This window comes from Cibotium barometz, chromosome 2 (assembly GCF_041138505.1).
Source record: "Cibotium barometz isolate CiBa-2024 chromosome 2, ASM4113850v1, whole genome shotgun sequence".
Taxonomy (NCBI): domain Eukaryota; kingdom Viridiplantae; phylum Streptophyta; class Polypodiopsida; order Cyatheales; family Cibotiaceae; genus Cibotium; species Cibotium barometz.
Window position 1 is genome coordinate 46,865,646 of NC_141047.1, and position 27,166 is coordinate 46,892,811.

At 40.0% G+C, this 27,166-nt stretch overlaps 1 pseudogene across 1 annotated transcript; it reads right to left on the reverse strand.

Annotated features, from left to right (window-relative positions):
• Positions 1-19,532: 19,532 nt before the first annotated feature.
• On the reverse strand, positions 19,533-23,436 carry LOC147641155 (uncharacterized; annotated as a pseudogene). The gene is made up of 2 exons (XR_015267788.1): positions 23,065-23,436; positions 19,533-23,032 (listed from the first exon to the last, which is right to left on the reverse strand). The product of XR_015267788.1 is annotated as an uncharacterized LOC147641155 (transcript).
• Between the last annotated feature and the right edge of the window lie 3,730 nt (positions 23,437-27,166).

The following is a 27,166-nucleotide window of genomic DNA, read 5'->3' on the forward strand; positions in this document are numbered from 1 at the left end:
AATTTGGTAGTCATCTCAGTGTCATCCTTGACTGTGGCCTTAGCCCCTTGTCCCATTTGGTTACATAATATGTAGTTGATGTGATGATATATCGCACTAACAAAATCCATTCTCCATTTAGTAAATGGTTCTACATCTTTGTTAAGGTATTATGAAGCATTGGCCACACATCACATATTTTGATGTTTTCCATGGCATCTCCAAAGAGTATTAGCCACCAAAATCTAGCATAGAGAACTTTTTGAGCAATGATTTCACTCCCAAAGTTTTCTCTAGTGACTCCTATGTGAGCTTGTTTAAGAATATCAATGTACTCATCTTCACATACATAGTGTCTTATGATATTATCTCTGCGAGGCGATAAGAATGTAAGGGGTTGCTGCCTTTAGAAGTTGTCTCTTTCTTTTTAAAAGGACATTTATTCCTCCAATGGGAACCTACCATGGCTCAAGAATTGAGCGATTTCAAAATTCCATCTTGGCACTAGGCTGATTTGGAATAAAGAAGCATATGAAAGATCATCCTCAACTCATGTGGGTAGTTCTCCACTCAATATTATCAACATATGCTCAACGCTTAATGTGTCAACTCTTCTCACTGAGACGATTAAATCAAACTCAAGAAAAAGTAATAACCACCTTGTGATCCACCCCGTGGTTGCATGGTTTGTTCACTAGATAGAGTAAGGATTGATGGTAAACGTAAAACAAAAACTTGTTTGCCAAAACTTCTTCATATCATATACCATCAACAATAATCCCTATCTCTTAGTAGTTATATAGTTCTTCTTTGGATTGTTCAACTATCTACTAGTGTAGTAGATTGGGAAATCCATGTTCTTTTCTCTTTGTTGAGTTAATATGCATTCCATGTGCATAAATGTGCACATGGAAGACAATAACCCATCTTGGTGCTCTAAAAATTGGAGCCAAGATCAGATCTTGATTTGGAATGCTTCCTCACATTTGAAACATAGTAACAAGTCATATAGAGGTCTAACGATTTCTACATAAATAAATATGAACCATTTATAATGCCCATTGTGCCCCATAAACCTTTGAACTGCCTTCAGGCTTTCAAGTCTCTAGAGTTTTAAAATAAGTTGGATCTTTTCTTCGTTAGTCTATGATCCCATTTTTGTACACAACATGCCCTAGAATTCTACCATGTCTAATAATGAATTTTCACTTTTCTAGGTTCAAGCATAGCCTATAATACCGGCACCTCTCAAACGCTCACAAATCATGAGGGATGTTCTCTCTTCTCAACTTTGATTTCACACAGAGGTCATCCATGAAGACATCTAAGTATTTATGTAAGAAATCCTTGTAATCAGTAGACATCAGGTATTGAAACATATCTGGTGTGTTTGTAAGTCTAAACAGCATTACTCTATATGAAAATGTCATATTCTCTATGAGTCCTCTATATAGAAAATGTGGTTTTATGTTGGTCTTTGGGATCTATGGGATATTGGGTTGTATCTTGAAAATCCATCTAAGAAGATATAAGCTTATTTTTAATGCTACACTTTCAAGCACATGTTTAGTATAAGGCAACGGGTAATGATCTCTCACCCTACTGCTTTTTTAAGTTAATTTGTATGCAGATCTTACCATTCTTCTTTAGTACTATGACCATTAGTCAGTGTCCTCAATTTCATATATGAAACTTATTGAAATAAGTATGGAAACTTCTTCCTTAATGGTTCTCTCGAATAGGTTTTATGTAAGTGTAAAGCTTTTGTTTGATTAGCCTTACACCATCTTCTAGTGGAATTGTACAATGCTGGTAGACTTCAAGAGGGACTCCCTTGAGATCCGAGTAGCTCTAAGTGAACACCATCTTTGTATTCCTTTTGAGAAACTATGTTAATTTGGTCTCCTCCTCAGGGGTCAAGTTAGTATGAAACTTGGGATCTATGGATACTTCGTTGTATCTTGGTAATCCATCTAAGAAGCTATAAACTTATTTTTCGGCTACCCTTTCAAGCACATGTTTAGTATAAGGCAATGGGTAATGATCTCTCACCATTTACCTTTTTAAGTTCACACATACGCGAATCTTGTCGTTCTTCTTTAGTATTATGACCACCGATGATACTCAGTTAGTGTGCTCAACTTTCTATATGAAATTTGTTGAAATAAGTATGTTAACTTCTTAATGGTTCTGGAATAGGTTTTATTGTAAGCGTAAGGCTTTTTTTTTAATTATCCTTGCACCATCCCCGCTAGTGGAGTCATGTGTTGGGGCAGACTTCGAAAGGGACTCCTTTGAGATCTGGGTATCTCGAAGCGAACACATCTTGGTATTTCTTGAGTAATCTATTAATTTGATCTCCTCCTCAAGGGTCAACTCAGTAGAGATCCAACCCTTTTGGGCTCTTCCCCTGATTGTGCTAGGTGGTGTCTTTAGGTTCATCATAAAACACCCCTATCTCTTTTGGACTCTCTCTTTTTGGTGTTTGTGCTCACACCTTCCTATTTTTTATCTTATAGTTCTTGAAATGGAAGGGACTTGTCTCTAGACCTCTTCTTCATAACTAACTTCTTTCGATTCTTCCCTGATTCTAATTCTGTCAGAATGCGCAACGAAAGACTAACGCACGTAGGAGTCGCATCACCATCGAGCTCCACGAACACCCCCAACGGGCACTGCAGCATCCCTCCACCGGGCTCCCATCTCCCGCGGTGAGCTGCCTCCCAAAACACCAACCAGAGGAGATGACTATGACAAGGTGCCACCACACCCTATATTTGGCGCTTCAACTTCCCATGCTTCCACTTATGGGATAATCCAAGGCACCTTCTAGCCATAGATCACATGCTCGAAATCTCCAACCTTCCAACAACATATTCTCCCCTCACCTATAGGCTTTTTTTTGTCTTCTTTGTCTAGACTTGGATGTCTTTTTGGAGTCAGATTATGGGATTATCTTCTGCTAAGGTTTTAGCAGTTTTATAAGGCAATATGACTTCGCTTCTTCATTAGATCCTTCTAATTAGAACAAAACTCCTTTCTAGATCTCATGGCCTCGACATAATGCAAATAGTTCTCTTCATCCTTGAGGCTATATAGATCTCTTATTCTAAGTTGCATTGGATTTTTTAGAGAAGCTTCTCTACTTTCAAGGAATTCTCTAAGGATTTCATGTTCTTCTGACACATCCTCATCATTTTCATCTTTGTCTTTACCAACCACCTTGAGGTATAGCTCAGCTCAAATCTTACACTAAAGCATCTGAATGGTATGACTTTATATTTCTTTTACGATTTGTTTCTCCTCCCTTTTGTTCTATCATAACTTTGAGTTTCCAATTTTGGTGAAACCATTTTTTCTTTTGAGAGTACCAAAGTTATGGTTCTGATAAGAATAATACATTTTTCATCTTCATCATAGAATTGAGTTCCCCTAGTACTTTCACATGTGTCCATTGTAACACATGCATCCAATTTTCCTCCTCTTTAGGGTCCAACAGTGAAGAAGCAATGAAAGTTTTCTTATCATGCTCACAACATTTATAGCTATGCGTGTTGACATAATATAATTTTAAGATCTCCAAAAGTGTTGTCCTATATCATACTACCCTAATTCATTAATGGGCATCCTGGTCACATCTCTATAAGAATGGTTTTTTAGGTTCACCTTGATGGTGCTATCATCCTAGAATCCTATTAGAGGTAGATGTAAGCTCTTCCCCAATCATGGATTAAGATGTAATCCTATTAGAGGTAGATGTAATCTCTTCCCCCAATCATGGATTAAGATCATTTGATGCATGAATGGGCATCCATAAGAATCACATCATAATTTGTAGGCCTTCCAAAGTCAACAATAGCAAATGTATGCTCGTAGGCTAGGACACACAACATTACTTCCACTTCCTATAGATGTTCCTAAATTGCCATCAAACAATTTAAGGAAATTTTTGAAGGTTTTAGGGGTTTTCTCCCCAGCAAGATTGGTTGAGGAGGTAATAGTGGAGGTGGAATTTTCATGTCCCTATAAGGATTCCTAACAATGATTGGGTTCCTATTATTGGAGTAAGCTACATTTGCACCACTAGGAGGTGGCATTGGCAAAGCTAATGGTTGAGGGGGCACTAACAATGCACTCCAGTCATTCTCATTATTCACTAGGCGTGGTAGTAGTTAGTTAATTCATGATTTTCATATCTTTTGCAATAACCACATCATTGATTTGCTCTAGCTTTAAGGATTGAGCATTCATGAGCTATGCAATTTTTTCTACAAACATCACACCATGTCATTTCAAGCTAAATGAGGACGGCTTGACACCATCAATCTAGGTTTGAGTATTAGTTCTAGTCCTTTGATCACAGCATTTGTCTTCGGCACTCGGGTCCTTCGGCCTTCTTTGAATCATGGCTCTTAAATAATGCTAGAATCAATTTTGGTCAGTAATTTTGACCTTAGACTTTCTCATAATACAATGCCAGTAAAGTTGTCATAGTCTATGGCATCAAAACAACACTCCACTAGCATTCTCAATGCCTTTTGGCATGCAACGCATGATGTAGTTGCTTGCTTCTCAATCCTTCTAAGAACAATGAAATCAGCCTAGTTTGGCTCGGTATTTTCTTTGTAGGACACCTACTATTTAAGTTCTTGAGACGATTAATGCAATCTCTCACTATTTCATGTTCAAGGTGCTTGAATTGATAGAGTTGATTTACTAAGCTATGCTTGACACCGGTCTTAGATAATCCTATCGTAAATGCTAGCTCCAAATCTTCTAACATTTAAAACCAATGAAAAGTGTTATTTTCTAAGGTTGCTCAAAGGAAAAGAAAATGTATCTCCTCCTCCACCAACAGTGCACCAAACTCCTCAAAAGTAAGAGGCGAGCTATGCTGAGTGAGGTCACCAAACTATCATACTCTGAGGGCAACACTCTGATGCAGTTGTGTGCTAGTTCCTCATTGGTCTTTGTGATCCTCACCTATGCCATCTGATATTGCATATTTTTTATCCACGATATGAATCGCTCTGCTACTTCTCCATAAGTATGCCTTTAATGCCTTTCAGCTATACAAGCTAATTCTCAAGGTTTTGAATCCTTTTTCGATTCCTCATCTCATACTAGTTCTTTAGAACTTGCATGCTTCAAAAATTGTGGTGGTATATTGAATTCACATCATCACAAATCAATAATGCTGGTGGTGACGATGGCACACAACGTATCTACATTTCTTCGCCTCCATGCCAAAGCAAGAACAAGATTTGGTAGTATGGTCCATAGTGGATTTGTTGGATCTAAAGTAGGACTCGACTTTGTATCACCCCAGTTGCAGTTTTCCACAACTCATATGAATCAAGAATAGATATAATCTTAAACTTACAGATTGTAACTTGTCCCATCCAACTTCCCATCATCAAAAGATGGAGGATGGGCATCAACGACTGAATTATTTGTCAGTTGGGCCATCTCTCCAAATACGCCTTTAAATAGCAAATTGCCATAAGCTTTGCCTAGAGCCTATGCCTTGATACCATGCAAAAATACATAGTAGTGAAAGAAAGATCAACATAATACAAAGCACTAAATTGTAGAAAGAAATAGAGAGTAAACAATATTACATCTTACAAACTTGATTACAAATTGATGTCTGCCTATCCATATACTCTAGGTAAGCTTCTAGACAGACTCTAGATAGAGGATGTCTTGCTTACAAGAGTGCTGGAATACAATAAACTCAATGATGAAATAAGGCCACCAAACTAGTCTATATATAGTACCCAAGGTCACCATGTTCGCCCGTGTCAGTTCACCCATGACTTGGTCCAAAATGACCAACTAATCATATCACCCGAATGGGACCATATTAGACTACAACAAAGTATCATAGGGATATTATGCAGCTCCCATGTCTGTTTGAGATCGTCTGGTCCTCAAACGGGCCATGCAAACCTAAGAATAGTGTGTTCTTAGTTTGCTATCCAACACTCACTAATGTGGGCATTGAGCTTGCAAAATCATGCATTCTACTTGGCAAAGTTCCAAAAAGTCTATATAAGCCGTCTCCTAACCATCTTGCCACACCTGGCTCCACCATCTAGTGTCTAAACTAGGAATTGCCTGGATACTCACCCGCACTGGTGGGCGGCTACTCATTCGCAATGGGAGGCTACTCCTCATAAAGGTGACCCTACATATTAGAGCACATCCGCATAAATAACATGAGGTTGGAGCATTAAGAAAATACTTTTCCAACACTGTCTTTGATCATGGAAGTCCCAATTGGAGAGACAAAAGAGGCCAAGAGGTGTGTTAATCCCTCTTTTCCAACAATGTCTTGGATCATGGAAGTCCCAATTGAAGAGGTAAAAGAGGCCAAGAGGTGTGTCAATCCCTATTTTTTGAGCCCTTTACCTACTCTCAATCTTCTAAGTAATCCTTATAAAAGGCAATTGTTAAGCTAGATATCTTGAATCGCCCTCTTCTCCACTCTTGCTCAATCACACTCCCACTCAAGCTAGCAAGCATGCACACTCACCACATTCCAACCACACACATAAGCATGCATTCTAAAACTAAGCAATCAAGAAGGTAAGATCTCAAGAGAAGAAGAAATCCTTGTACTTGAGAAATGATTGAATTCCTCCATTCATATTATCAAAAGTTGTATACATACACATGGGATTTGCCTGACCACCCAACTTAAGTGGGTGCCCATTTCTTATCTGTACCCATATATACAAGACTTATCGTTGGGTTTTGTTACATCATTCAGCCCATCGCCATGCATAATGTGAAATATTCCTACGCTAGAGGTGGGATTTCAATTGTATGAAATCAGTGAAATATCAACATTGTTCATCAAACAACCATTTGAAAATGTAAAACTGATTTTTTAAGACCCATTAATCCTACTGATAGATTAACACAAACCAATTATATTGGCAGCGATACTTATACAGCGGCTAAATTCTTATACGAGCATATGATTTCAAGGTTTGATTGTTTGCTTACGATAGAGATTTGCATTTCATTAATAAGGTTATTAAACATCTTTTAATAAGATTTCTAGTTTTACATCATAAATAGTTGCTTTATTACAAATAGGCCAATGGATAGGCCAAAAGCACCAACAAGATGTTGTGTGCTATTCTCACTAAAATGGTGGAAGCTAGTCAAACTAATTTGGGAACACATAATCTTGTCCGGCTACGCTTTAGGCTTACCGTATCTCCTACAAAGGTACCATTGGTCATACACACTTTATACTACCACATGGGTGGATACAATAATGCCTATGTAATATGATACCTAACCTAAGGATTACAACTTAGGCTTACCATATCTCCTACAAAGTTACCACTAGTCAAATACCCTTTATAATAACATCTGGAGTGAAGACAGTAAGCCTATGGAATGTGGTACCTAGTGTAAGGACTGCAATTTGGAAACAAAAGACTAAAAATGCATTGGATGCACTTAGTATAAAGATGGAAAAGTCTGAAGAAGAAACAAGTGTGATAGCCATTAGAAGAAACAAGTGTGATAGCCATTACACGGGCTTGAGGATGATTTGGAAATATATCATATGCAAAGCTAAGGGTAAAAATATCAACTTCAAGTATTCTTATCCCAATCATTGTCTTTACAAACATGGATACAAGTCATAACCCACTCTCATATGAAAGAAGGATATCTTTAGGTGAACCAGATCTCGAGCACATAAGTGCCAAGGTGTAAGGTATTCATTCAGGTTCAATTAAGGCTATGGGTGTTCTAAAAGTCAACAGTTCCATTAGAAATAACTGTGTGGCATGTGGAAAGGTGTATGTAATGCTTGTAAGGAGGAAGAATGGGTACAATCGGGTGTAGCTTTGGAAGGAGTGAAATCACTTGAGTAAAGCATGTAACACCATTGAAAGCTTGCTCTAAGGGAAAAGAGAAAGTGACAAAACCACAAGAACCTACTTCCAAAGAAGGGGTGGATACACAAGAATGGATACACAAGAACTATCAAAGTGTTTATGGATGCATTGATACACTAGATGGAAGAAGAACTTAAATGCTCATAAGGTTTTGATGGCAACGTGGAAAGCTTGTATGATGAGAAGCTAGCTGCTTATCTTCAAAGGCTTGATGATGATTCAGCTCTTGTTTCCAATGAAGGATTCCAAGGATTTCTATGTAATATTATGTATTAGGTGTGAGAATAAGTGGAGTGGTCATTGTTGTAAATACCATGTGAGAATAAGTGAAGTGCTCATTGTAAATACCATGTGTATGATTTATAAATACATTGGTATAGGTTATAATGCCAATATATATATAGAATTGTGATGAGTCATAAAATAGAAGTGGGCCTTACGTCTACATGGCATGGTAACTCTAGTTTAAAAAAACACATGCCAAGCTTGTGGAGGCGGGTGAAAAGCACGTTGATGAGTCTGAAAGTATGAATAATAAAGAAGAATCCTTCTAGAAGTCTTACGTGGATTGAGAGACTTTTAACATATGTACTTGAGGGATTTTTGTGTGGGCTCAAGGTAGGGTTGAGCCTATCTTCCAAGTCAACAAATTTTTGAATTAAGAAATCAAGACAACACATGTCAAAACTAGCCAAGAAGAATCCTTCTAGAAGTCTTACATGGATTGAGAGACTTTTAACATATGTACTTGAGGGATTTTTGTGTGGGCTCAAGGTAGGGTTGAGCCTATCTTCCAAGTCAACAAATTTTTGAATTAAGAAATCAAGACAACACATGTCAAAACTAGCCAAGAAGAATCCTCTTACTCAGGCTTTGTAAGACATATTAGCATATTGAGCTATAAAACTTTCTTAGATGATAGAGCTACTCTCTCTTATGTGGGTTATTCCTAGTTAATGTGTGATTTGATTATGACTAATTGAATTCTAGTTTCCTTGGGTCTTGATGGTGGTGTTTTAACTTAGTAAGCTTATCTAGACTATAACATGTCATGCTCGTGTTAATGTTCTCTCGTATTGTCTACTCATTACCTCTTCTAGCATGCATCTAATTCAATCTTTTTCCTCACTTTTGATTGTAACATCCAGCCATTTAAAAGTACAACTAAACCATAAAAAATACAACCCATTTTTGAAAATGATAAAATATCTCAAAAAACACTATTTTTTAAACCAAAAAGAGCAACCAAAAAGAGCACGAGGTCCTAAAAAGCTCAAAAAAATTGTTAAAAAGTGCAAGTTTTACACTTCAATACTTTGAAAGATGATAGAGTTTCTCATAAAATCACACATTTTTTGAGAAAAAAATACTCAATTTGCAATAAAATATAATGTCCACGAAATTGGTTACAATGAGAGGTCTTATGCCTCTCGTGTGTTAAATCTTTGACTTTCTCCAGAAGAATTTTTTTGGTTTGTTCTCATACATGACCCGACTTTTTCAAGGTAAAACCATAAACAAGAACTTCCACATCCTCCATGCTTAGGCTATCCACGCGACGTTGACTACGATTTGCTTTCTTTCCCTTTTTATTTACTCGAATCATCTCTGGATAATATTTTCCTAATAATGCATCATCTCCATTGACCTTGTACCAGTGGACCTCAATTGAACTTACTTTTCCATTTTCCTCAAGGACTTTAAGTACCTTTGCCAACCAAAAAGGACATCCGCTTTCATCATCTGTTTGCTAACACTACAATCATTGCACCTACAGTGAGCTCCTCAATATTTCCTTCCCACATTTTCTTCTGTTGTAGCCGTCGTTGACTAGTCTTTCTAGCACCAACATACGCTTCGTGAGTCTCCCCATGCACCAATGTTTGCAATTCTTCAGGTAATTCTGTTTGTTGATTTGGCATTTGAATATTATGATCACGGTCTTCAAGTTCTTGTACCCTTCAAAGAAAGGGCTCCAGATTCATCAGTGATCTTGAATTGCTTTGAACTTCCTCAATCAAGATTTCTTACTCATGAAAAAATGTATTCCACCATCCAAGTGAGCAAGCTAGAAAATACACGTGCTGATTGTATGGTCTCTTTAATTTCTATCAAACATTGCTGATAATTGTTGATGGCTCGCTTTTCTTTTTGAGCTTTTGCTGCCTTAATGCTTGATGCCAAAAGCATTTTTGCTACCTAAAGAATTTGTCGTTCTGGGACACTGAGTAAAAACTTCAAACCATCCTGAGGATGCCATGCCTCTGAGTTAGAGTACTTCTTATACCACAAACGTGTTTCAGCTTCTTTTTCTTTTATTTTGAATTGATGTTGGAAACTATGGTCATTAAGCTGAGCGAATGTAGGGCTTGCAAAATCTCCACCTGTTGAAAACTCTCTAAAATCATAGGTGCCTTTCAAAACATGAATTTCTCGCACACAGGATCATAAGCTTCTTTAAGAATTGTGCACACCTCTGGAAGGTCAAATGCACTTTTCTTAGCAAGTTTGACTGAAAACTTGCTAAACATCTGATCAATTTGATCATGAGTGTGACCCACCAACAAAAATCCAAGTTTCACCTTTTTGAAAACTTTCTTGCTGCACCAACATACTCAAATAAGCAAGCACTATTTGATTTTTGTTTTCCCTTGCCGTATTATCTAGCTGCACATAAAGTGTGCCAGGTAATTCTCCTTGCCGTATTACCTAGCTGCACATAAAGTGTGCCAGGTAATTCTCCTTGACATTCACTTACTATTTTCTGAATTATGGTGATGGTCAAGTTAGGGTCGTTGTGTAAATTTGGAAAGTTAATAAAAACTTTCGACGTCATGATGCCATTAAAGATGAGGGCTCCAACAACGTGTAGTTGTATGAAATTCTCTTCCTTCAAATTCTTTGGAGCACACATAAAATGGGGTATCAACGTCTTCTTTTAATCCATTCCATCTATGACTAATCCCAAATACATTTCTTTCTGCTCAAGGCACTTCTTTCGATGATTTGCTAGCTTTTGACGCTCTATACTTTGTTGTTCTCGATGAGCTTTAAGTGCTTGTAGAATAGGACCTGAAAAACTCAAAACAATGTAAAGCTAGTTTAAATTATACCACTTGGAATTCTCATTCATAAATTAAAACGTACAAAAAACACAAATTAAACATACCTTTTTCTTCAAATGTCTTTGCAACATCTCTTTTGGCTTTAAGCTCTGCACAAATTTGACAAACCCCCATTCTAGTTTTCTTGGAAATTTTCACATCAGCAAAATATTGTCTCCAAACTCTAAGAAATGAAGTTAATGAAAGAAATGACATGTTCCTTCCTTTCAACGTTTCCACGTAGAGGTTATAAACTTCTCTTTGTAAAATTATCAAGCAAATGGGTGAATTTTAAATTTGGCATGCGCTCACCATTGTAAGTGACAAATCGTTCCATCCAGCTCTTGAGAAAACACAGCTGAGGAGTGTCACGTGTACTAAATGAGTACCGTGAATCTTCTTCCACCACCCATTGCAACCGCTTGAAGATCTTTTGCATCTGCTGATTGCTTAAACAAAACACTTGAGTGAAGAAAACACTTTCGACACACAATCATGCCGAAAACTGTATATTTTATCTTCTCTCCAGACCTTAATAAAAAACCATGTAATGCTGTATTCTATTGAGCACGTTTTAAAGCAAAGAAGTTTTCACGTTCCTGCTTAATTTTTCTGAATCCAAGTGTCCTCAAGCAGTTTTTTTTACAACAATACACCCTACATGCCTCTCTCAATGCATTGCGATGCAAAAACTTGTCTTTTCTTCTCAAGGGAGCGGTTGTCTCCACACGAATAGGCTGAACTAATGATGGAGAAACTGGAACATCGGTATCAGAATTTGATAAATTAGCAAATAATGGGCTTGTAACATCATCATCACACTGATAGATTGGCTCAGACTTTTAGGAGTGAGTACGGATACAGGCACTTGAAAAGAGCAAAACGAGCTTGAGAGAGAATTTTGTTGCCCTGCCATGACTAGGAACTTCAAACCTCTAAGTTTCTCTAAAAAACAATGGTCTAAGCTACAAAGTGGAGTGTAATCTCAAATCCAAATAACTTTCTTTTAATGGTTGGATTCAAAAATAATATTATTAATTTAAATATTAAAATTATTAATTATTATAAAAAATGAGACTTAAAAGATGAGAGGAAGTCCTTTTTAGACACACATTCCAAGGGTCTGCCTGCTAAGAGAACCACAAGAGCGTTTTTTAAAATTTGGAGCATTTTTCTTGAGTTTAATTCTGTAAGGTATGCATTTTCTTGATTACTTTGTTATTTGCTACAATTTTGAATTTTTCTTTCATTGTCATTTTGTTCAAAGTTTGCTACGAGGAAATTATGGCTAGGAAGAAAAACAAAAACATTATCTAAGGAGGTAAGTGATTTCAAAAATAGACTTTTTTTTTAAAGATATTTTTTTGAAAGAATTGTTTGTCTTTTAAATACACAAAAATACCAAAAAGAAGATATCATATGTAAATTAAGAAAAAAAGAGAGATTGAAAAAATAATATTTTATAAAATAAAGATTTAATCAATAATTTTTAAAAATTATAATGACTTCATTTTTTTAAAAGCTAATTCTTGTGTTGTATTCTGGAATACAACACAAAAATCGATAAGTTCCCATGTTTCTTGTCTATTAATTCTTGTCTATTAAGTAGTTTGTATTCTAGAATACAAAGCTTGAAGTCACATTTTTAAAAATTTAACACTTCTGCACTTTAAGGTTGTATTCCAAAATCCATTGCTTGTACAAGTTGTATTTTGGAATACAACTTCTCTCAACACTTGAGTTGTATTCCAAAATATGAAGCTTTAACAAGCTGTATTCAAAAATATAATTTTTCTCTATACTTGAGATTGTATTCTAGAATACACAGCTTCAACAAGCTATATTCTAGAATACACAGCTTCAACAAGCTATATTCTAGAATACAACTTCTCTCTGTGCACTTGAGTTGTATTTCAGAATACACAGCTTCAGCAAGCTGTATACTGGAATACAACTTCTCTCTCTACACTTAAGTTGTATTCTAGAATATAGAGCTTCAATAAGCTATATTCAGGAATATAACTTCTTTCTTCACTTGAGTTGTCTTCCAGAATACACAGCTTCATCAAGTTGTATTCTGGAATACTTCTCTCTACACTTGAGTTGTATTATTCCAGAATACACGGCTTCGGCAAGCTGTGTTCTATAATAACCCAAACTCAATGTAAACCATTAGAATAGACCTTCATGCAAAAAGGATTTGCTTTTTTATCTAATTTGAGAAGACATGCAAAGAAAGCAAAAGCTCTCAGTTCGCGTCACACGCACGCGTGCGTGACTAAAAAATAGCAAACTGTAGTTTTAACATAAGAAACGAAGGAGGAGCAACCCGGGAGTATTTGGACCAGGTGTCCTAGGGTTTTACCTCCCCTTTTGAAGCCAACAGAGCGGTTAGAATCTCCATCAAAGCAACATAGCAGAAGATAGATTTTGGGGATAAATTTTTCTCAAATTGTGTTTAAGAAAGAGGTTCTGTAAGTACTTTGGTGATAAAAAGGGTCCTAATTGTTTTGGGTTTGATCTATTCATTTCTTAGTGCTTTCTCCTCTCTTTTATATCTCTGTATTGTGTTTTGAAGCTTCTTGTGAGTTGTATTCTGGAATACATAGCTCTAGAAAGTCATTTGTTGAAATTCAATTACAAAACACATCTTTGGAGGAAAATAACCTATTGTATTCTAGAATACATCTCTCTCTCCCTCTTTATCTCTAGTGTGCTGAGGAGCTCTCTCTCTTACATTCCTATCTCATGTTTGCTTACACATCTAGGTCCGTTCTTACATGGAGGTTAACTCTCTCTCTCTCTCTCTCTCTCTCTCTCTCTCTTTCTCTCTATGTCTATTTGTTCTCTTTCACTTTTTGTCTTTCTCGTTTGTTTGCTCACATACACGTTTGCTAATCTTAAATGTTGTTTCACTTAACAAATCATATTTTTTCATGAGAAATATGATTTTGTCTCTGTTTGTTTATCTTAGCAACAATGAGATAATGATTTTTTATTGTCTTGTTTAGGATTAAGATGGCCTCACCAATACGTGATGCTCGAACTTCTAAGAAGCAAAAGAAAAGTAATCAAGCAACTACATCTGTCTTTGTGGGTGGCTCAAGACGTTCAGGAGTCTTGACACCTTCCCGATCTCAACCTGCTCCAATTAGTCCTCACTTTCAGACACCTCAAGTGACTATGACTCTTCCAAACCCTGATAGGCATCCAAGTGAGCCAAGAAGACAACTTTTAGCAGCTCACCAGTTTCCAGAGATACAAGATCAACCACCATCAAGCAAAATGGTTTTAGCTACTCATGGACTTCCTCCATCATCTCAAGGAAGCACACCTTTAACTCAACATCAGTAGAAAAAGTCTTCAAGCATCGAAGCTACAACTCTTTGGAGTAGTGCAAGAGGTAAAGCACGAGAGGATTTGCTTAGACAATTCACTTTGGCATGGTAGGTAAGCACAAGACAATCATTGAGCCAAACACACCTTTCCTTTCTATTGCTGAAGAAAAAGGAGACTACTCTAAAAATACAAAGTATTTAACTTATGGTCGTATTGTTGAAGTCAAAGAAAGTATATCTCGTGGGATCATTCATCATCATCTGGTAGACAACAACAAAGGGAAGTTTCTTGCAGTTAGAGTTTTCTCTGCAGATTTTCGGCTTGAAGAGATGAATCCTGTTTCTACCTAGTAAGAGTTTAAAGATGCAATGATTACTCGCAAACGGGTATGGATGTCTTTCTCTTGACCTTTTTTTCATTAGTGTTAAAAAAATTTCTTATCTTTGTGTATTCTGGAATATGTAGAGAACTGTTATTCTTTTTCAAGTTTGTTTGAGTCATGTCTTTCCAGCTCATATATTGGAATACGTAGAGGTCTAGTCAACTCTAGTTTGCATGTATTCTAATAATATACATGAAGTTTGTCTAGTCTAGCTTGTATGTATTCTAGTGTACACGTAGTTCATAAAACTTCTTGTCTTTGTGTATTCTAGAATACGTTGAGAACTATTCTTTGTTTTTTAGTCTATTTAATTCTTGTCTTTCTAGCTCATATCTTGAAACACTTAGAGGTCTAGTCAAGTCTAGTTTGCATGTATTCTAGTATACAAGAAGTTTGTCTGCTCTAGCATATGCTAGAATGCATTCTAGTATACAAGAAGTTTGTCTTGTTTAGTTTGAATGAATCTTAGCAAGAAGGAAGTTTGGCTTACTTTTTATGTCTGGTTTAATGAGTTTACCATGTATTCTAGTATATAGAGAGATGGTTATAGTGTTCTTACTTTTGCATAAGTTACGCTTTGGTTCTTACTTTTAAGTTCACTCTATCAAGTCTTCAAATCTTCTTATACTTATTAGAATGATTTTTTCTTTTTTTTTATGTAGTCTTTTTTTGAAGCATTTCAAGAGCATCATGACAATTTGTATAATACCAACCACTCCACTGATGATTTTGATTTATGAAGAGAATGAAGGTACAAACATAGATGACTCACAGGAAGATGTTGAAGTTCTTGAAGATACTTCTGGGTCAAAGTCTCAAGATATAAGTGATACTTTGCTTTCTGGACCTGGAGCTCCAAATTCTGATCCTTCAGAATCTTCTGGTCTTAATACCATAAGAAATAAAGCCAAAAGGTTTCATATGGTTGATGAGAGACCCTTAATTTTACTAAAATCAATCAATACAAATACTTTATCTTGGGGGGAACTCACTCTCTCATTGCTAAAAAAGAGTTGTGCTGAGTATCCTCATGTAGAGAGCTATAAGACAGTCCTAGCATGGGTCTATGCTAGGTTAAGTGATGATGATGCAAAGCTACTTGCCCTTGATCACAACATTAATTTCGAGATGCGACTATCCATGTCTTTCTTACAAAAGATAAGATTTTTTCACAACGAGTGGATCAATCATATTTAGCAAGGTCATAAAGTTGATGAAGCTTTCAAAATCAAGCTTTGTGAGCAAGCTAGCCTTGTCACAAAGAAGTCAAGCAAAGCTGGACGCTCTGGAAAAACAAATATTCGAAGTCATGACAATTTCTTTCAGTTGGCCTTTCGTGATGGAGAGATATGGGATCTACAAGAAGACATTTTCAAGCTTTGGGAGGAAGGTAAAATCAAAGGGCAAAAAGTAAAGCTCCCACCTGGAAGTCAAAAGGGCAAAGGAACAGGAAATGAGGACACTTTGAAGCCAATTCCTGAAGAAATGCGTATCACAAATTGGCGGAGCAATGCAAGGAATACGCGAGAAAAATATTATCATACCCATCTTGGCACGAGTGAAAGGAGGTTCTTTGACACTCGATGAAATGGCAAAGGAATTAGAACAGTACGTTGCTAATTCTTCTTTTTAATCTACGTATTTTATTTCATCTAAAGTTGTTTTTTCATTTTGTTTTTTTTTGAAATAGGCAAAATACTTTCTTGTAAATGCAAAGAATCATGATTGAAAAACTTAATTGCAAGGATTGAAACGAGGTTCAAATGTTTCATCCCATCACTAGTCAGCCAAGCTCCTTAGAGCGTTTCATTTATCTTTTCATCAAAAATACGGTAAGTAAACTACATATTTGAATAGATTTTTTTTTATTTGAGTATTTTTGAAGGTTTTGTAAAAATTTAGATCAAATATTTCAAAAAATTGATTTTGATTTTTGTAATCCAGTCAATGTGTATTCTAGAATACATTTAATGTTTACTTATTTTCATTTTAACAAGTCTCGAGCACCTCGTAAAGAGCATTCCTCAAGAGTTTGAGCAACATTTGAGTCGCGCAAGGGCAGAGTGGAAGAGATTAGAAGAGGCACAAACTTTGGAGACCATTCAAGAGGCAAATATTTTCATTTCTGATGATGTGTCTGCAGAACCAGTTTAATATTTTGTTCATGAAGGCAAAGTAGAGAACATGGAATCGTTTGTGATTGCACAACATTTTACTTTAGCCATTGCTGATGCTCCGTATGGATTTAAGGCACCACACTCAATACACAACGAAGTAAAGTACGGTGTAAGTGCATAAGTGCATATAAAAGAGTCATCAACGCATTCAAGAAGGTCACAATGGCTGAATCAGGGCACCGGTAATTTTTCATGCTCATGATCAAATCTCTGCTCTGCAGAGAAAGCTTTCGTTGACAATCAAATGGTCCATCAGCTATGCATATGGTATGTTAAATTTCAAGGATTATTTTGCAAGTTATAAAAGCTTAAGTTTTTTTTTCCACAAAAAGATCCTTCCACCAACAACAGAACTGCCCCGTGGGCTACAAACTCCCGATCAGGCGGGATCAAAGTATAGACAAAGGGAGGCTCTCCCACTCACACACCCAGACTCTCTGAAGCTATCTCAAGTATGAGGTGGAGGGGGGAATAGCCACACAGGTGGCCTATAGCTCCAGTGCACAATGCCCTGTTGCTCACTAAAGAACGGGCCGCTCTTCCATAGTCGAAAAGGAAGGCAAGCCTGCGAAGGATCATGGAGTCTGAAGTCCCCTGAAGTCTGTCAAACTGACCTCGAAGTGTGTGGATAAGCTCCAGCCAAAAGTCCCAAACAGTCTCAGCTGGCGGAATGACCCTCTACTCAAAGATACATCTACAAGCGTGCCCGCCATACAAACCGAATTGCCAGGCTGCTAATGAGCTCCCAGCGAGGATCGCCCTCTCCCGAGTCCCGACCATAAAGCAGTGCTGAAGTCTAGAACCTGAAGTGGAAGAAGGTGACCTCGCTGAGCCTGAAGAGCAAGACTATCTGTTGTCGTCTCATATCCAAGCGCGGGTCCTGAAAGAGTGCTCCAAGCCACAGCACCCCATGTAAAGATATGGTCACCCCCAAGGTGGCTGTATAATCGCAAAATCCATCGCCAGATCTGTTGTGCAAGAGTGCAATCCCAGAGGCAGTGCCTCTGTGTCTCCTGTGGTGGGTGTCCACCACAGGTCTGCCACCGAAAACTGAGCCAAGTGCCCACAGCAATGGCTCTATGAGAGCAACCAGCCCCACTGAAAGGTAACTGTATGCCTAGGCTGTCTACTACTCCAAATGCGCTGCCAGAATGCAGTCAGGAACTCTGCTGAAATGCCCTCATGCCGCCAATGCTCTGCAAACAGCTGGATTGGCCTATCTCGCTGAGCTAGCAAAATATGTCTGCCAAGCCGTGCCGAATACTGAAAGAACGGCGTGGGTGGTCTCTCTGCCAAGGCAAAAGGGTCTCTTCACTACCACTCGCCTGGGTCCCATGGGAAACGGGCCAGTGGCCGGGCCTCCCATGCCCAAAGGCCTCACTCAGAGTCAACGATGATGGCTTCCGGGTCTGGGTCAACATGCCAAAGTCTGCCCCACAAGCTCCTACTACTCAGATCCGCTGAAAGATGCAGTCAACCACAAGCTCCGACTCAGTCATGACTCTGCGAAGTCGTCCACCCTCACCCACCTCAAAGAACAATGTGCAATCCCCAGAGCAGCCTCTCACTGCAATGAGTATCTCCAAACACGTGAATGCCCCCATCCAAGTGGGTGGAGTCTAAATCCTGGGCTGTAACCAAGTCTCTGGCACTGCTGCCTCAATACCACTAATCATCTGCGGAACACCCCTCAAACCTGCAAGCCTCAAACTCTGCTACTCCTCACGAAGCTGTCGAAACTGTATCCAATCACCAAGGCACCGAGTAGGTCCAACAGTCAAAGCTCCCCAAGAAACATGCGGTCTGGATCCAACCATGTAGCCTCTATCTGTCCGAACCTGTGGATTCCAAACCAGGGGCTGTCTCATGATCTCCTCAGTGCAAGAGGGAGGAATCTGGATCAAAGCAGGGCATAGCTGCTCCCATGTCCTCAACAAACTACATGCAAATCTATCCTCGGTCCTCCGCACAGGAAACCAACTCTGCGCATCTCTGTGAAAATCCATCGGACCTCTGCCTGCCACCACGGGCCTCCTGTAGCTGGAGTGCATCTACCAAGTCTGTGTAAGAGGAGCTCCTTCCAAGGCTCAGCGCCTGGTAAGAGTCCTCGAACAATAAGCTTGCCCAAAAGCGCTTGGCTCTGGGGCAAGCTGGGTCCACAATCCCTAGACCTCCCTGTGCTGTCGGCAAAGTGATAACTGGCCAAGCAACTTTGGTCCTGGCCGGCCCTCCGTTTCTCCCAGACTACAGAAAAGTCCTGATCAGGCACTGAACTTGGCTGATACATGAGCCTGAGAATATCCAGCAGGAAGTAATGTACCACATAGTGGCCAAAAGCACCTGATTCGCCACCACTACCACCCGTCCAGCCAAAGAAAGTCTCACAAAGCTCCAGAAAAGAAGCTTCCGCCGAATGCTCAAAAGTAAAGGAGCAATCTGCTGCTCGACTGTCAAATCAAGTCCGACATGGCATCCCAAATACCGCACCGCCGTGCCAGGGGGAATCCACTAAAACTGCATGCTAGGTCGCCATGGCGGTACCTCGTCTCTACTGACCCAAAAGCCACATGATTTGTGCCAATTAATCTTGGCACCAGAGGCATCACAAAACTGCTCTAAAGCATCCTGAAAACGAGTCAAATTGGCTGCATGGCCATGCAAGTAAACTGTTGTATCATTTGCGAACTCTGAAAATCCAATAACTCCTCTTCCCTCATCGGGAGACGGAGGCCCTGTAGGCCTGTATCCTACGCAGTCAAGTAAGAGCTCATCGCCTCATCAAAGAAAAGGAAGAGCGTGGGCGCTAGAGGGCAGCCTTGTCGGACCGAACAAGAAAGGGAGAAGTGCTCCCCACCTCCCCAGCCCAACAAGACCTGGCTATGAGTGGATCTATAAAGTGTAGCCACACCCCTGATCCAAGCCTCAGGGAAACCCATCCGAAGCATAGTGGCCTCGAGAAAAGCCCAATCCACACGATCATAGGCTTTCTCAAAATCAAGCAATAGCACTGCCAAGGGCTCTTCCCTCATACGAGCAAGTGAAACAGCCTCCCAAAAAGTAAAGATATTGTCAAGGATGCTACGGACCTTGACAAAACTTGTCTGGGTAGGGTGGATGAGGCTGTCCAGCATAGGCTACAATCTCAAACTCAAGGCCTTAGCAATAATTTTGTAGGCAGAGTTCAAGATCGTGATCGGCTGCTGCCACTGTCTAATCTCCTCGGCGTTTCCTCCCTCCTTGGGAATAAGGCAAATCAACCCCTCAGATACGGCCTCGGGCATCATACCGCTATCCATCATCTCTTGGAAGGCAAGCCTCAGCCCCTCCTTTAAAGATCCCAATATTGCAAGAAAAAAGAGGGAAGAAGACCATCCTCTCCTGGACAACTGTCTCGTGCCAAAGAGCACAAAGCCTCATGTAACTCACTGCATGAAAAAGGGGCCAATAACTGCAAGCGCATATCATCAGTCACTCTCCTGCGAACATATCTCAAAACCTGCTCTCGACTCTCCATGCAAGTCGGCGAAGGAGCCTCCTCTGTCAATAACTCACGGTAGAACTGCATAGCAATCTCTCGCATCTCTTCAGGTTCCATGGCCATAATACCATTGGCCCTAACGGAGCCGTCGCACTCCTGCTCTAGAGTGTCGAGGCCCAGTAATCGAAAAGAACTCCCCAGTCACGCGGTCCCCTACCTGAGTCCACTAAGCCGTTGTCTATGAAACAGAAAATCATGCCTGCGCTCCTCTGTCTCGCGAAGCTCCTGCTGTGCCTGAGCCGGCTGTGTCCCTGCCCACTCACTATCAGGATGACACTCAATCAATCTCTAAAGGGAGGAACGAGAAAAGAGGAGACTACCTCGCTCTCGTGCAAAGCCCTCAGAATGCCATACATCAACAACCCTCAATGTCATACATAATCTCTCCCATGCTGCAAGCTCTGTGCCATGAACAGTGGTCTGGCTACCACCACATCTGTCCTCAGGTGCTTCAATCATGTTGAAGTCACCCCCAATACACCACTCATCAGCTCGAGGCAAAGCAACATCAATCTGTGTCCAAAACTCTGCACGAGCACTCTCATGATTCGGGGCATACAGGTTCAGGAGACCAAGCCTGATCTCTCTCTCCCCACCACTGAAAAATCATCCACTGTGCTCTGCCAGGAATAATAATGCCTCTATCAATGATGGCAGCCCGCCAAGTATCCGCAATAGACATACATACAGAGGGTCCAAACGATGCTCACCAAAACACCTCAGAGTGTCTATGCATAGGCTCACTACAACGCCGAATGCGGCTCTCTGACAAATGATGCTCCTGCAACATAAGAACATCCACTGGACCACCAGTCAAGCAACGCATCATCTCCTAGCGCAGACGCCCGTGGTAACGCATAAAATTGGAGCCTCCAAGCCCCTGTACATTCCATGAGATGAGCCTCATGGGGATTGCAAGAACCAGGAGGCGGCCACAGCCGCTAGCCGAGCAATCTTGGAGATAGGTTTGGACGGAGAGAAATCCGAGTTTGGACGGAGAGAAATCCGAGTCCAAACGTCCCCTAAATCCTGAAAAGCGGCCTCTCAAGGCCTGTCTCAAGCAACTCCAGGTCTCAGTGGTGGCCAACTCTCTGGCAAGATCATGTGGAACCTCATCCTCATGTACATATACATAGCCTGGAGTCATCCTGGAGTCCACAATCAAATACATGACAATATGTCGCTCAGTGGCCTCTAGTGAGCCTGGCACCACCATAAACTTAACCAAATCCCAGAAGTAAGCAAGCAATTCCGTGCACTCCAACTCTCCAAGATGGTGTGGAAATTCAATGATCTGTGCACGCATGAATCGCATAGCAGCTGAGATAGTCCAATCTGTCTGTGAGCTGCCACAAAGTGGGAAGGAGAAGGCCACTGCCGAGTCAATGGTTGTTGCCCCACGTGAGGCAAGAATCGCTACATGCACCCTCAGACAAGTAGCCGGCCTGCTGTCATCAAGTTCACCGAAGTGTCTAGTGAACTCATACCCAAACCTCTCGCCCCGCAGGTGATAGTCAACAGGTGATAGTCAAAAGAAGCTAATCCATGCGGAATAGCAGCCATGGGGGAGGTACTGATCACCACTGGGGGGGACGAGGAGAGGAGCTACCCTCCTGCGCAGCTCTGCTCGCCAAGAAGGAGCTCTGTAAAGACCGTCGAGCACTGCCAGGAGGTGTGGGAGATCGGCCAAGGGGAGGGGTAACAGTGGGTGTGGTGCGAGGAACAACTGGAGGGGGGAAAGCGGGTGGATGAAGGTCACGTGGTGAAGGGGTGGAAGCAGACGAGGGATGCGGGTCAGTAGAGGAAGGGGGTGAATGTGGGCGGGAGGAAGAAGGCAAAATGGTGGCAGCAGAGGGTGAAGAGGATGAATGGCCGCCCGGACCTGTAGGCTCCTCCTGCGGCTCTCTCTACGGATGACAAGTCGATGCGCCCTTCAAGGAGGCCCCAGTCGACTCCTCCTAAAGGACACTAAATCGGTTCCCTGTGGGAACCCACTGCTGCTGCGGGCCTGCCGTCCTCGTGGGATAGCTGTCTCTCTCTCAACAGTAGGATGACGGCGCCGAGTAACTCGCTGCCAATCAGGACGAGCCCATGCTGTCTCTGGGTCGCCTGGCTTGCTTGAGAGCTCCTGCCCAGCCATCGGGGTATCTGTCGTCTCCAAGTCAATGCCCCCCAACGTCTGTTGTGGGTCAGAAGCCTCCTGTGGTGTCGCTCTAGCCTGTCTGGGCTCCTGCTAGGCCCGTCTCGCTGAGCCTGCCTTTGAGTGCGCCTAGGGCAGGCCTTCGCTAGATGTCCTACCTGACGGCAAATGAAGCACTGGTTCGGGAGGCCAGAGTATTCCACCTTCTGAGCCAACCATTCACCTACCAAGGTGGGAAGCTGTATCTCCGTCGGTAGCTGAGCCGGGTCTGAAACAAGAACTCTCACAAAAGGAAGACCCGCTGCCTTGGCAACCACCTCGCAGCCATGCTGCGAGGTGACTTGATGTACGTCCCTAGGGCCTTCCCAATCTGTGGCAAGAGGTGTAAGTACTCCCTGCGGAGTCTCGGCAGACAAGCTGTCATCACTGGAAAGCCCCTCTCCTCCTTCTTGATGAAAGAGGAGGAGGTCTCTGCTCTACTGGATCAAAACCATGGATCCACGGTCAAAAATGAGCCCTGGAGGAGCGCAAAGCCAATGGAGACATCTGTAGAATGCGTGCAGCTGCCTCCTGGGACTCGAACTCAATCTGGTAGAAACCACGGCCGAGCAACTGTATATCAACGATTTTGCCCACATCAGTGAGCAAACGGCTCTGAAGAAGATCTTGAACCGCAGCTGGGTCTGCTCTTCCGACGACTTTTCCAATGACGGAATATTGCTGGAGTCGCTCAATCTCGGTGATGAAGCCCGCTCTCTCCTCGTCGGTGAGAGAGAGTCGAACAGTGGGGGAATCAGGGGCGGGCGAGGGGGCTTCAGTAGAGTCTCTCTGCGAAGAGGATGCCTCCGCCATTCGTGTCTACTGTTGAAAAGAAGGAGAGAGAGGAGGCGAAAGGGAGGAAGAGAGCGGGGAGAAAGAGGGGGGGGGGAGCTTAAGTTAAAGCCTAACTTTTTCTTTTGTAGGACAAAGCCTAACATCAAAGGCTATAAGCTTGACAGACTTTCTTTTGCTGCCGAGTTTGCTACCATTGGTTTCTAGTCTCCTGCGGGTTTGAAGAGTAAAGAAAATTTTAATTTTGCTTCGAAACCTAACCGAACAAATATTTTTGATAGACCAGGCGTGTGTCGAAAGCTTAGGGATCTTTCTGGTGATTCAAATGAGATCATGAATCCTTATCAAAAACCACAACTTTTGATGATGGATTTAATTGAGCTTCTATCTTTAAAAGGAGAGTGGATCATGGATCTTTTTGCGGGGACAGGTAATCATGCAACCTTAAATTTTTACATATTTTATATTGCTCATTTAAGTGAGCTTTACCATGTTGATTCTTTTTTTCTTAGGAACAACCACTATTAGTGCTCTTAAAAAAGGAAGGAATGTTGTTGCTGTTGAGCTAGATCCAGTTCAAGTTTGTTTTATTCAACAACGAGTCACTGCAATGAAAGAATTACCGGAGGAGTTTCAAGAGGTTGGAATGAAAAACATGGCAGCAAACTCAAGAGTGGTGGATGCATCTGGAGAACCTGCCTCCCTTTGGACCTGATGATGAAATGCAGTTTTTGCAGATCTTGAGCCTTATGAAGATCCACATACTGTGGATATTGATATTCCTCTTACTACTACGGAGTCAAAACCACTCATTGTAGGACACGAGCAAACTGATGAAGAAGTTAGTCATGAAGAGGAGGAATTTCCTGTGCTAGAATAAATTTAGACACTTGTTGTTTCAAACAATTTTTGGTGTTTAAATCCTCATTGGGGGTGTTCAAGGATTTCTAAGTTTTGAGAGTATTTTGAACAACGTTTGTTTGTATTCAAAACTAGCATCACAAATCTTTTTGAGGAGCTTGCGTTTTGAGATTGGTTCAAAAAATTGGTCAAATGTTGTCACACTATTGAAGCATTTATAGGAATTGTCTCGTAATTAAACTTGTTTTTTAATCAATGAAGATTATTTAATCATGACATTGAAGTTGTGCGATAAAAGTAGTTATATTTTACTTTCTAGTAACGATAGCAATAATTTTGTATTCAAAGTGAAGCTCTTTGTTGTGAGTCTCTAATGCAACTTTTGTGTCATGTTTTTTTGTTGAAATATTCTAAGATTTTGTAGTTGATAGGCTTGTACTTAGACATCAAATAGTGAATTTTTAATTTAGCGAATGAATCACTTGCAAGTATGTTAATTTAGTGAATGAATCACTTGCAAGTATGTTTTAAATTAAGCAAAAAAGTCTCTTTTTAAAGTTCTACTTTATTAGGCACGTCAAAGATTCTTTTGGTGCTAGATTTGGATTGTTTTTAAAGAATTTTTTTGGTCTCTCAAAACTACAACTCACGACCGGTTGTATTTTCAAATGGCTGGGTGTTTTGTGTAATTCAACAATTGTGTACCCAACAAGGTCACAAATGAGGAGCCCTAGAATTTAGATTAGCAAAAGTGTACATATTTTCGTTCCGTTGGCCGAGACCTCCTCAAATTTAAGGAATACCTCAATGTCATCAAATTTAGGTTCTCCAACGATCACCATTTAAAGCGAGCTCTTCCAAACTAGTGTGGGAAAATATAAAGGCACTACAAAGGCTAAATCACAGCAACCAAGATCATTCTCAACAATAAGGGAGTATGATGTGAGTAATCTTCTTCACACATAGAGGAGAAATTGCTATTCAACTTGTTGTTTTTCTTGGTACCATGTTTCACAGTTTTGATCACATCTCTCAAGCTATGAAGAATTTTAAGGTGCTTCTTATAGTACTTTTTGAGAGCTTTCCAATGAGCTCATGGATGCCACTTTTTGAGTTTATATGCAAAATATTTTAAGCTTTAAATCAAACCATGTGCACCATCAATGCACCTTTGATCTTTACCTTTTATAAATACTAAATACACATAACCTTTGAAGCTAGAAACCATACAAATATGAGAGAACCATATTCCCACTAAATCGACACATACCATGCAATACAAACCCCAAATTTTAACATGAACCATGTATAATGCATCCAATAAAAGAAATATAATCTTGTTAACTATATATTCTCCTTGGTCAAGATAAAGAACTCGAGTGTTATGGACATAATTTCTATGTTTCTATGTACCTTGTATATTCATGATTTGTATGTCCGACAGTTAGCGTCATGAAACTATTGTGAAAATTACATGAAATTTAAAAGGCAAGGTTCTCTATTGACATCGTATGATTTGGCGTTCAACCCCCCACTTATCAATCCAAAATTGGAGACCATGAACGTTGTTAGAATTAACAGTGGCTCTGCTAAATATGGGTCGCATGTAGAGCATATCTACGAACACCTCGTTGTGATCATTTGGATTCACATGAGTCCTAATGCACGTGCCTTGCTGCCATAACGAAAGTGACATCTTTCCAAACGTATGGGTTTGACCTATCAAAATAAACCAAGGTGGTTGACACATTAGAATATCATGACTACACAACTACTATATTATAGGCTTGCATTGTTTCTACTAATTTTTGAGATTTTTTTTCCCTTTGTCAACAATGTTCTTTGAGTTTTCCTTTACACATTTGTATATCCATATTGAAGACAACACCTTTTGTGTCATGATTTTTACTGCCTTTAAAAATAGATGCTTTGAGCAAATCGCCTATCCTTGTGCAATAATTCCCATTTTGATATAATTTGGTAGTTTTTAATGGCCAACACGTGATATTTTCGTAGCTCACCATAGTAAATAGGAAATGATAGTTCCTCTAACTACTTGTTGAGCAATATTGATTCCATGCAATAAAACATCAGTAAATGGATTATCTTCATCTTCAACTATTGCATTTATATCCTTGTCATCTATTTGCTGCATGGATTGCAACTTATGAAGGTGACCTAGCCAATCTAAATTTAATGTTATGTTATTAGATTTATAAAGTATGGTTGTAAGAAGGTCTTTCATTGGTTGTCAACATAGTCAAAGTAGGCCTAACCAATCCACTCATGTAACAATGCTTGAACGACAATTTACACTTGATACCGACTAGCATAAAAGCTTCAGTGCTAATAAATCTAGGAAGTTCTTTCTAGGTTTTGTCCATGTAAGCGATAACATTTATGACACTACCACGCAAGCCAAATTGCCCATCAAAAGTTAGCTCTCTGATTTTTACAAAAGGTATGCATACTGAGACTAATCGCATCTCAATTAGGTTCAACCTCTTAACTATCTTAAGTGGGGCATTAAACCCTATGTGGTTGAGCCTTGATAAACTTAGCATGGATTTTTTGGGGTTATGTAGCTTGCAACTCCTACACTGACTTGAGTCTAGTGAAACAGTGCTTATACAATTGCTAAATTATTATACAAGCATGTGATTTCAAGGTTTGATTGTTTGCTTAGGATAGAGATTTGCATTTCATTAATGAGGTTATTGAACATCTTTTAATAAGATTTCTAGTGGTACATCATAAATCATTGCTTTATTACACATAGGCCAATGGATAGACTAAAAGCACCAACAAGATGTTCTCTACTATTCTCAATAAAATGGTGGAAGCTAGTCAAGCCAATTTGGGAACACATAAGCTTATCTGTCTTCACTTT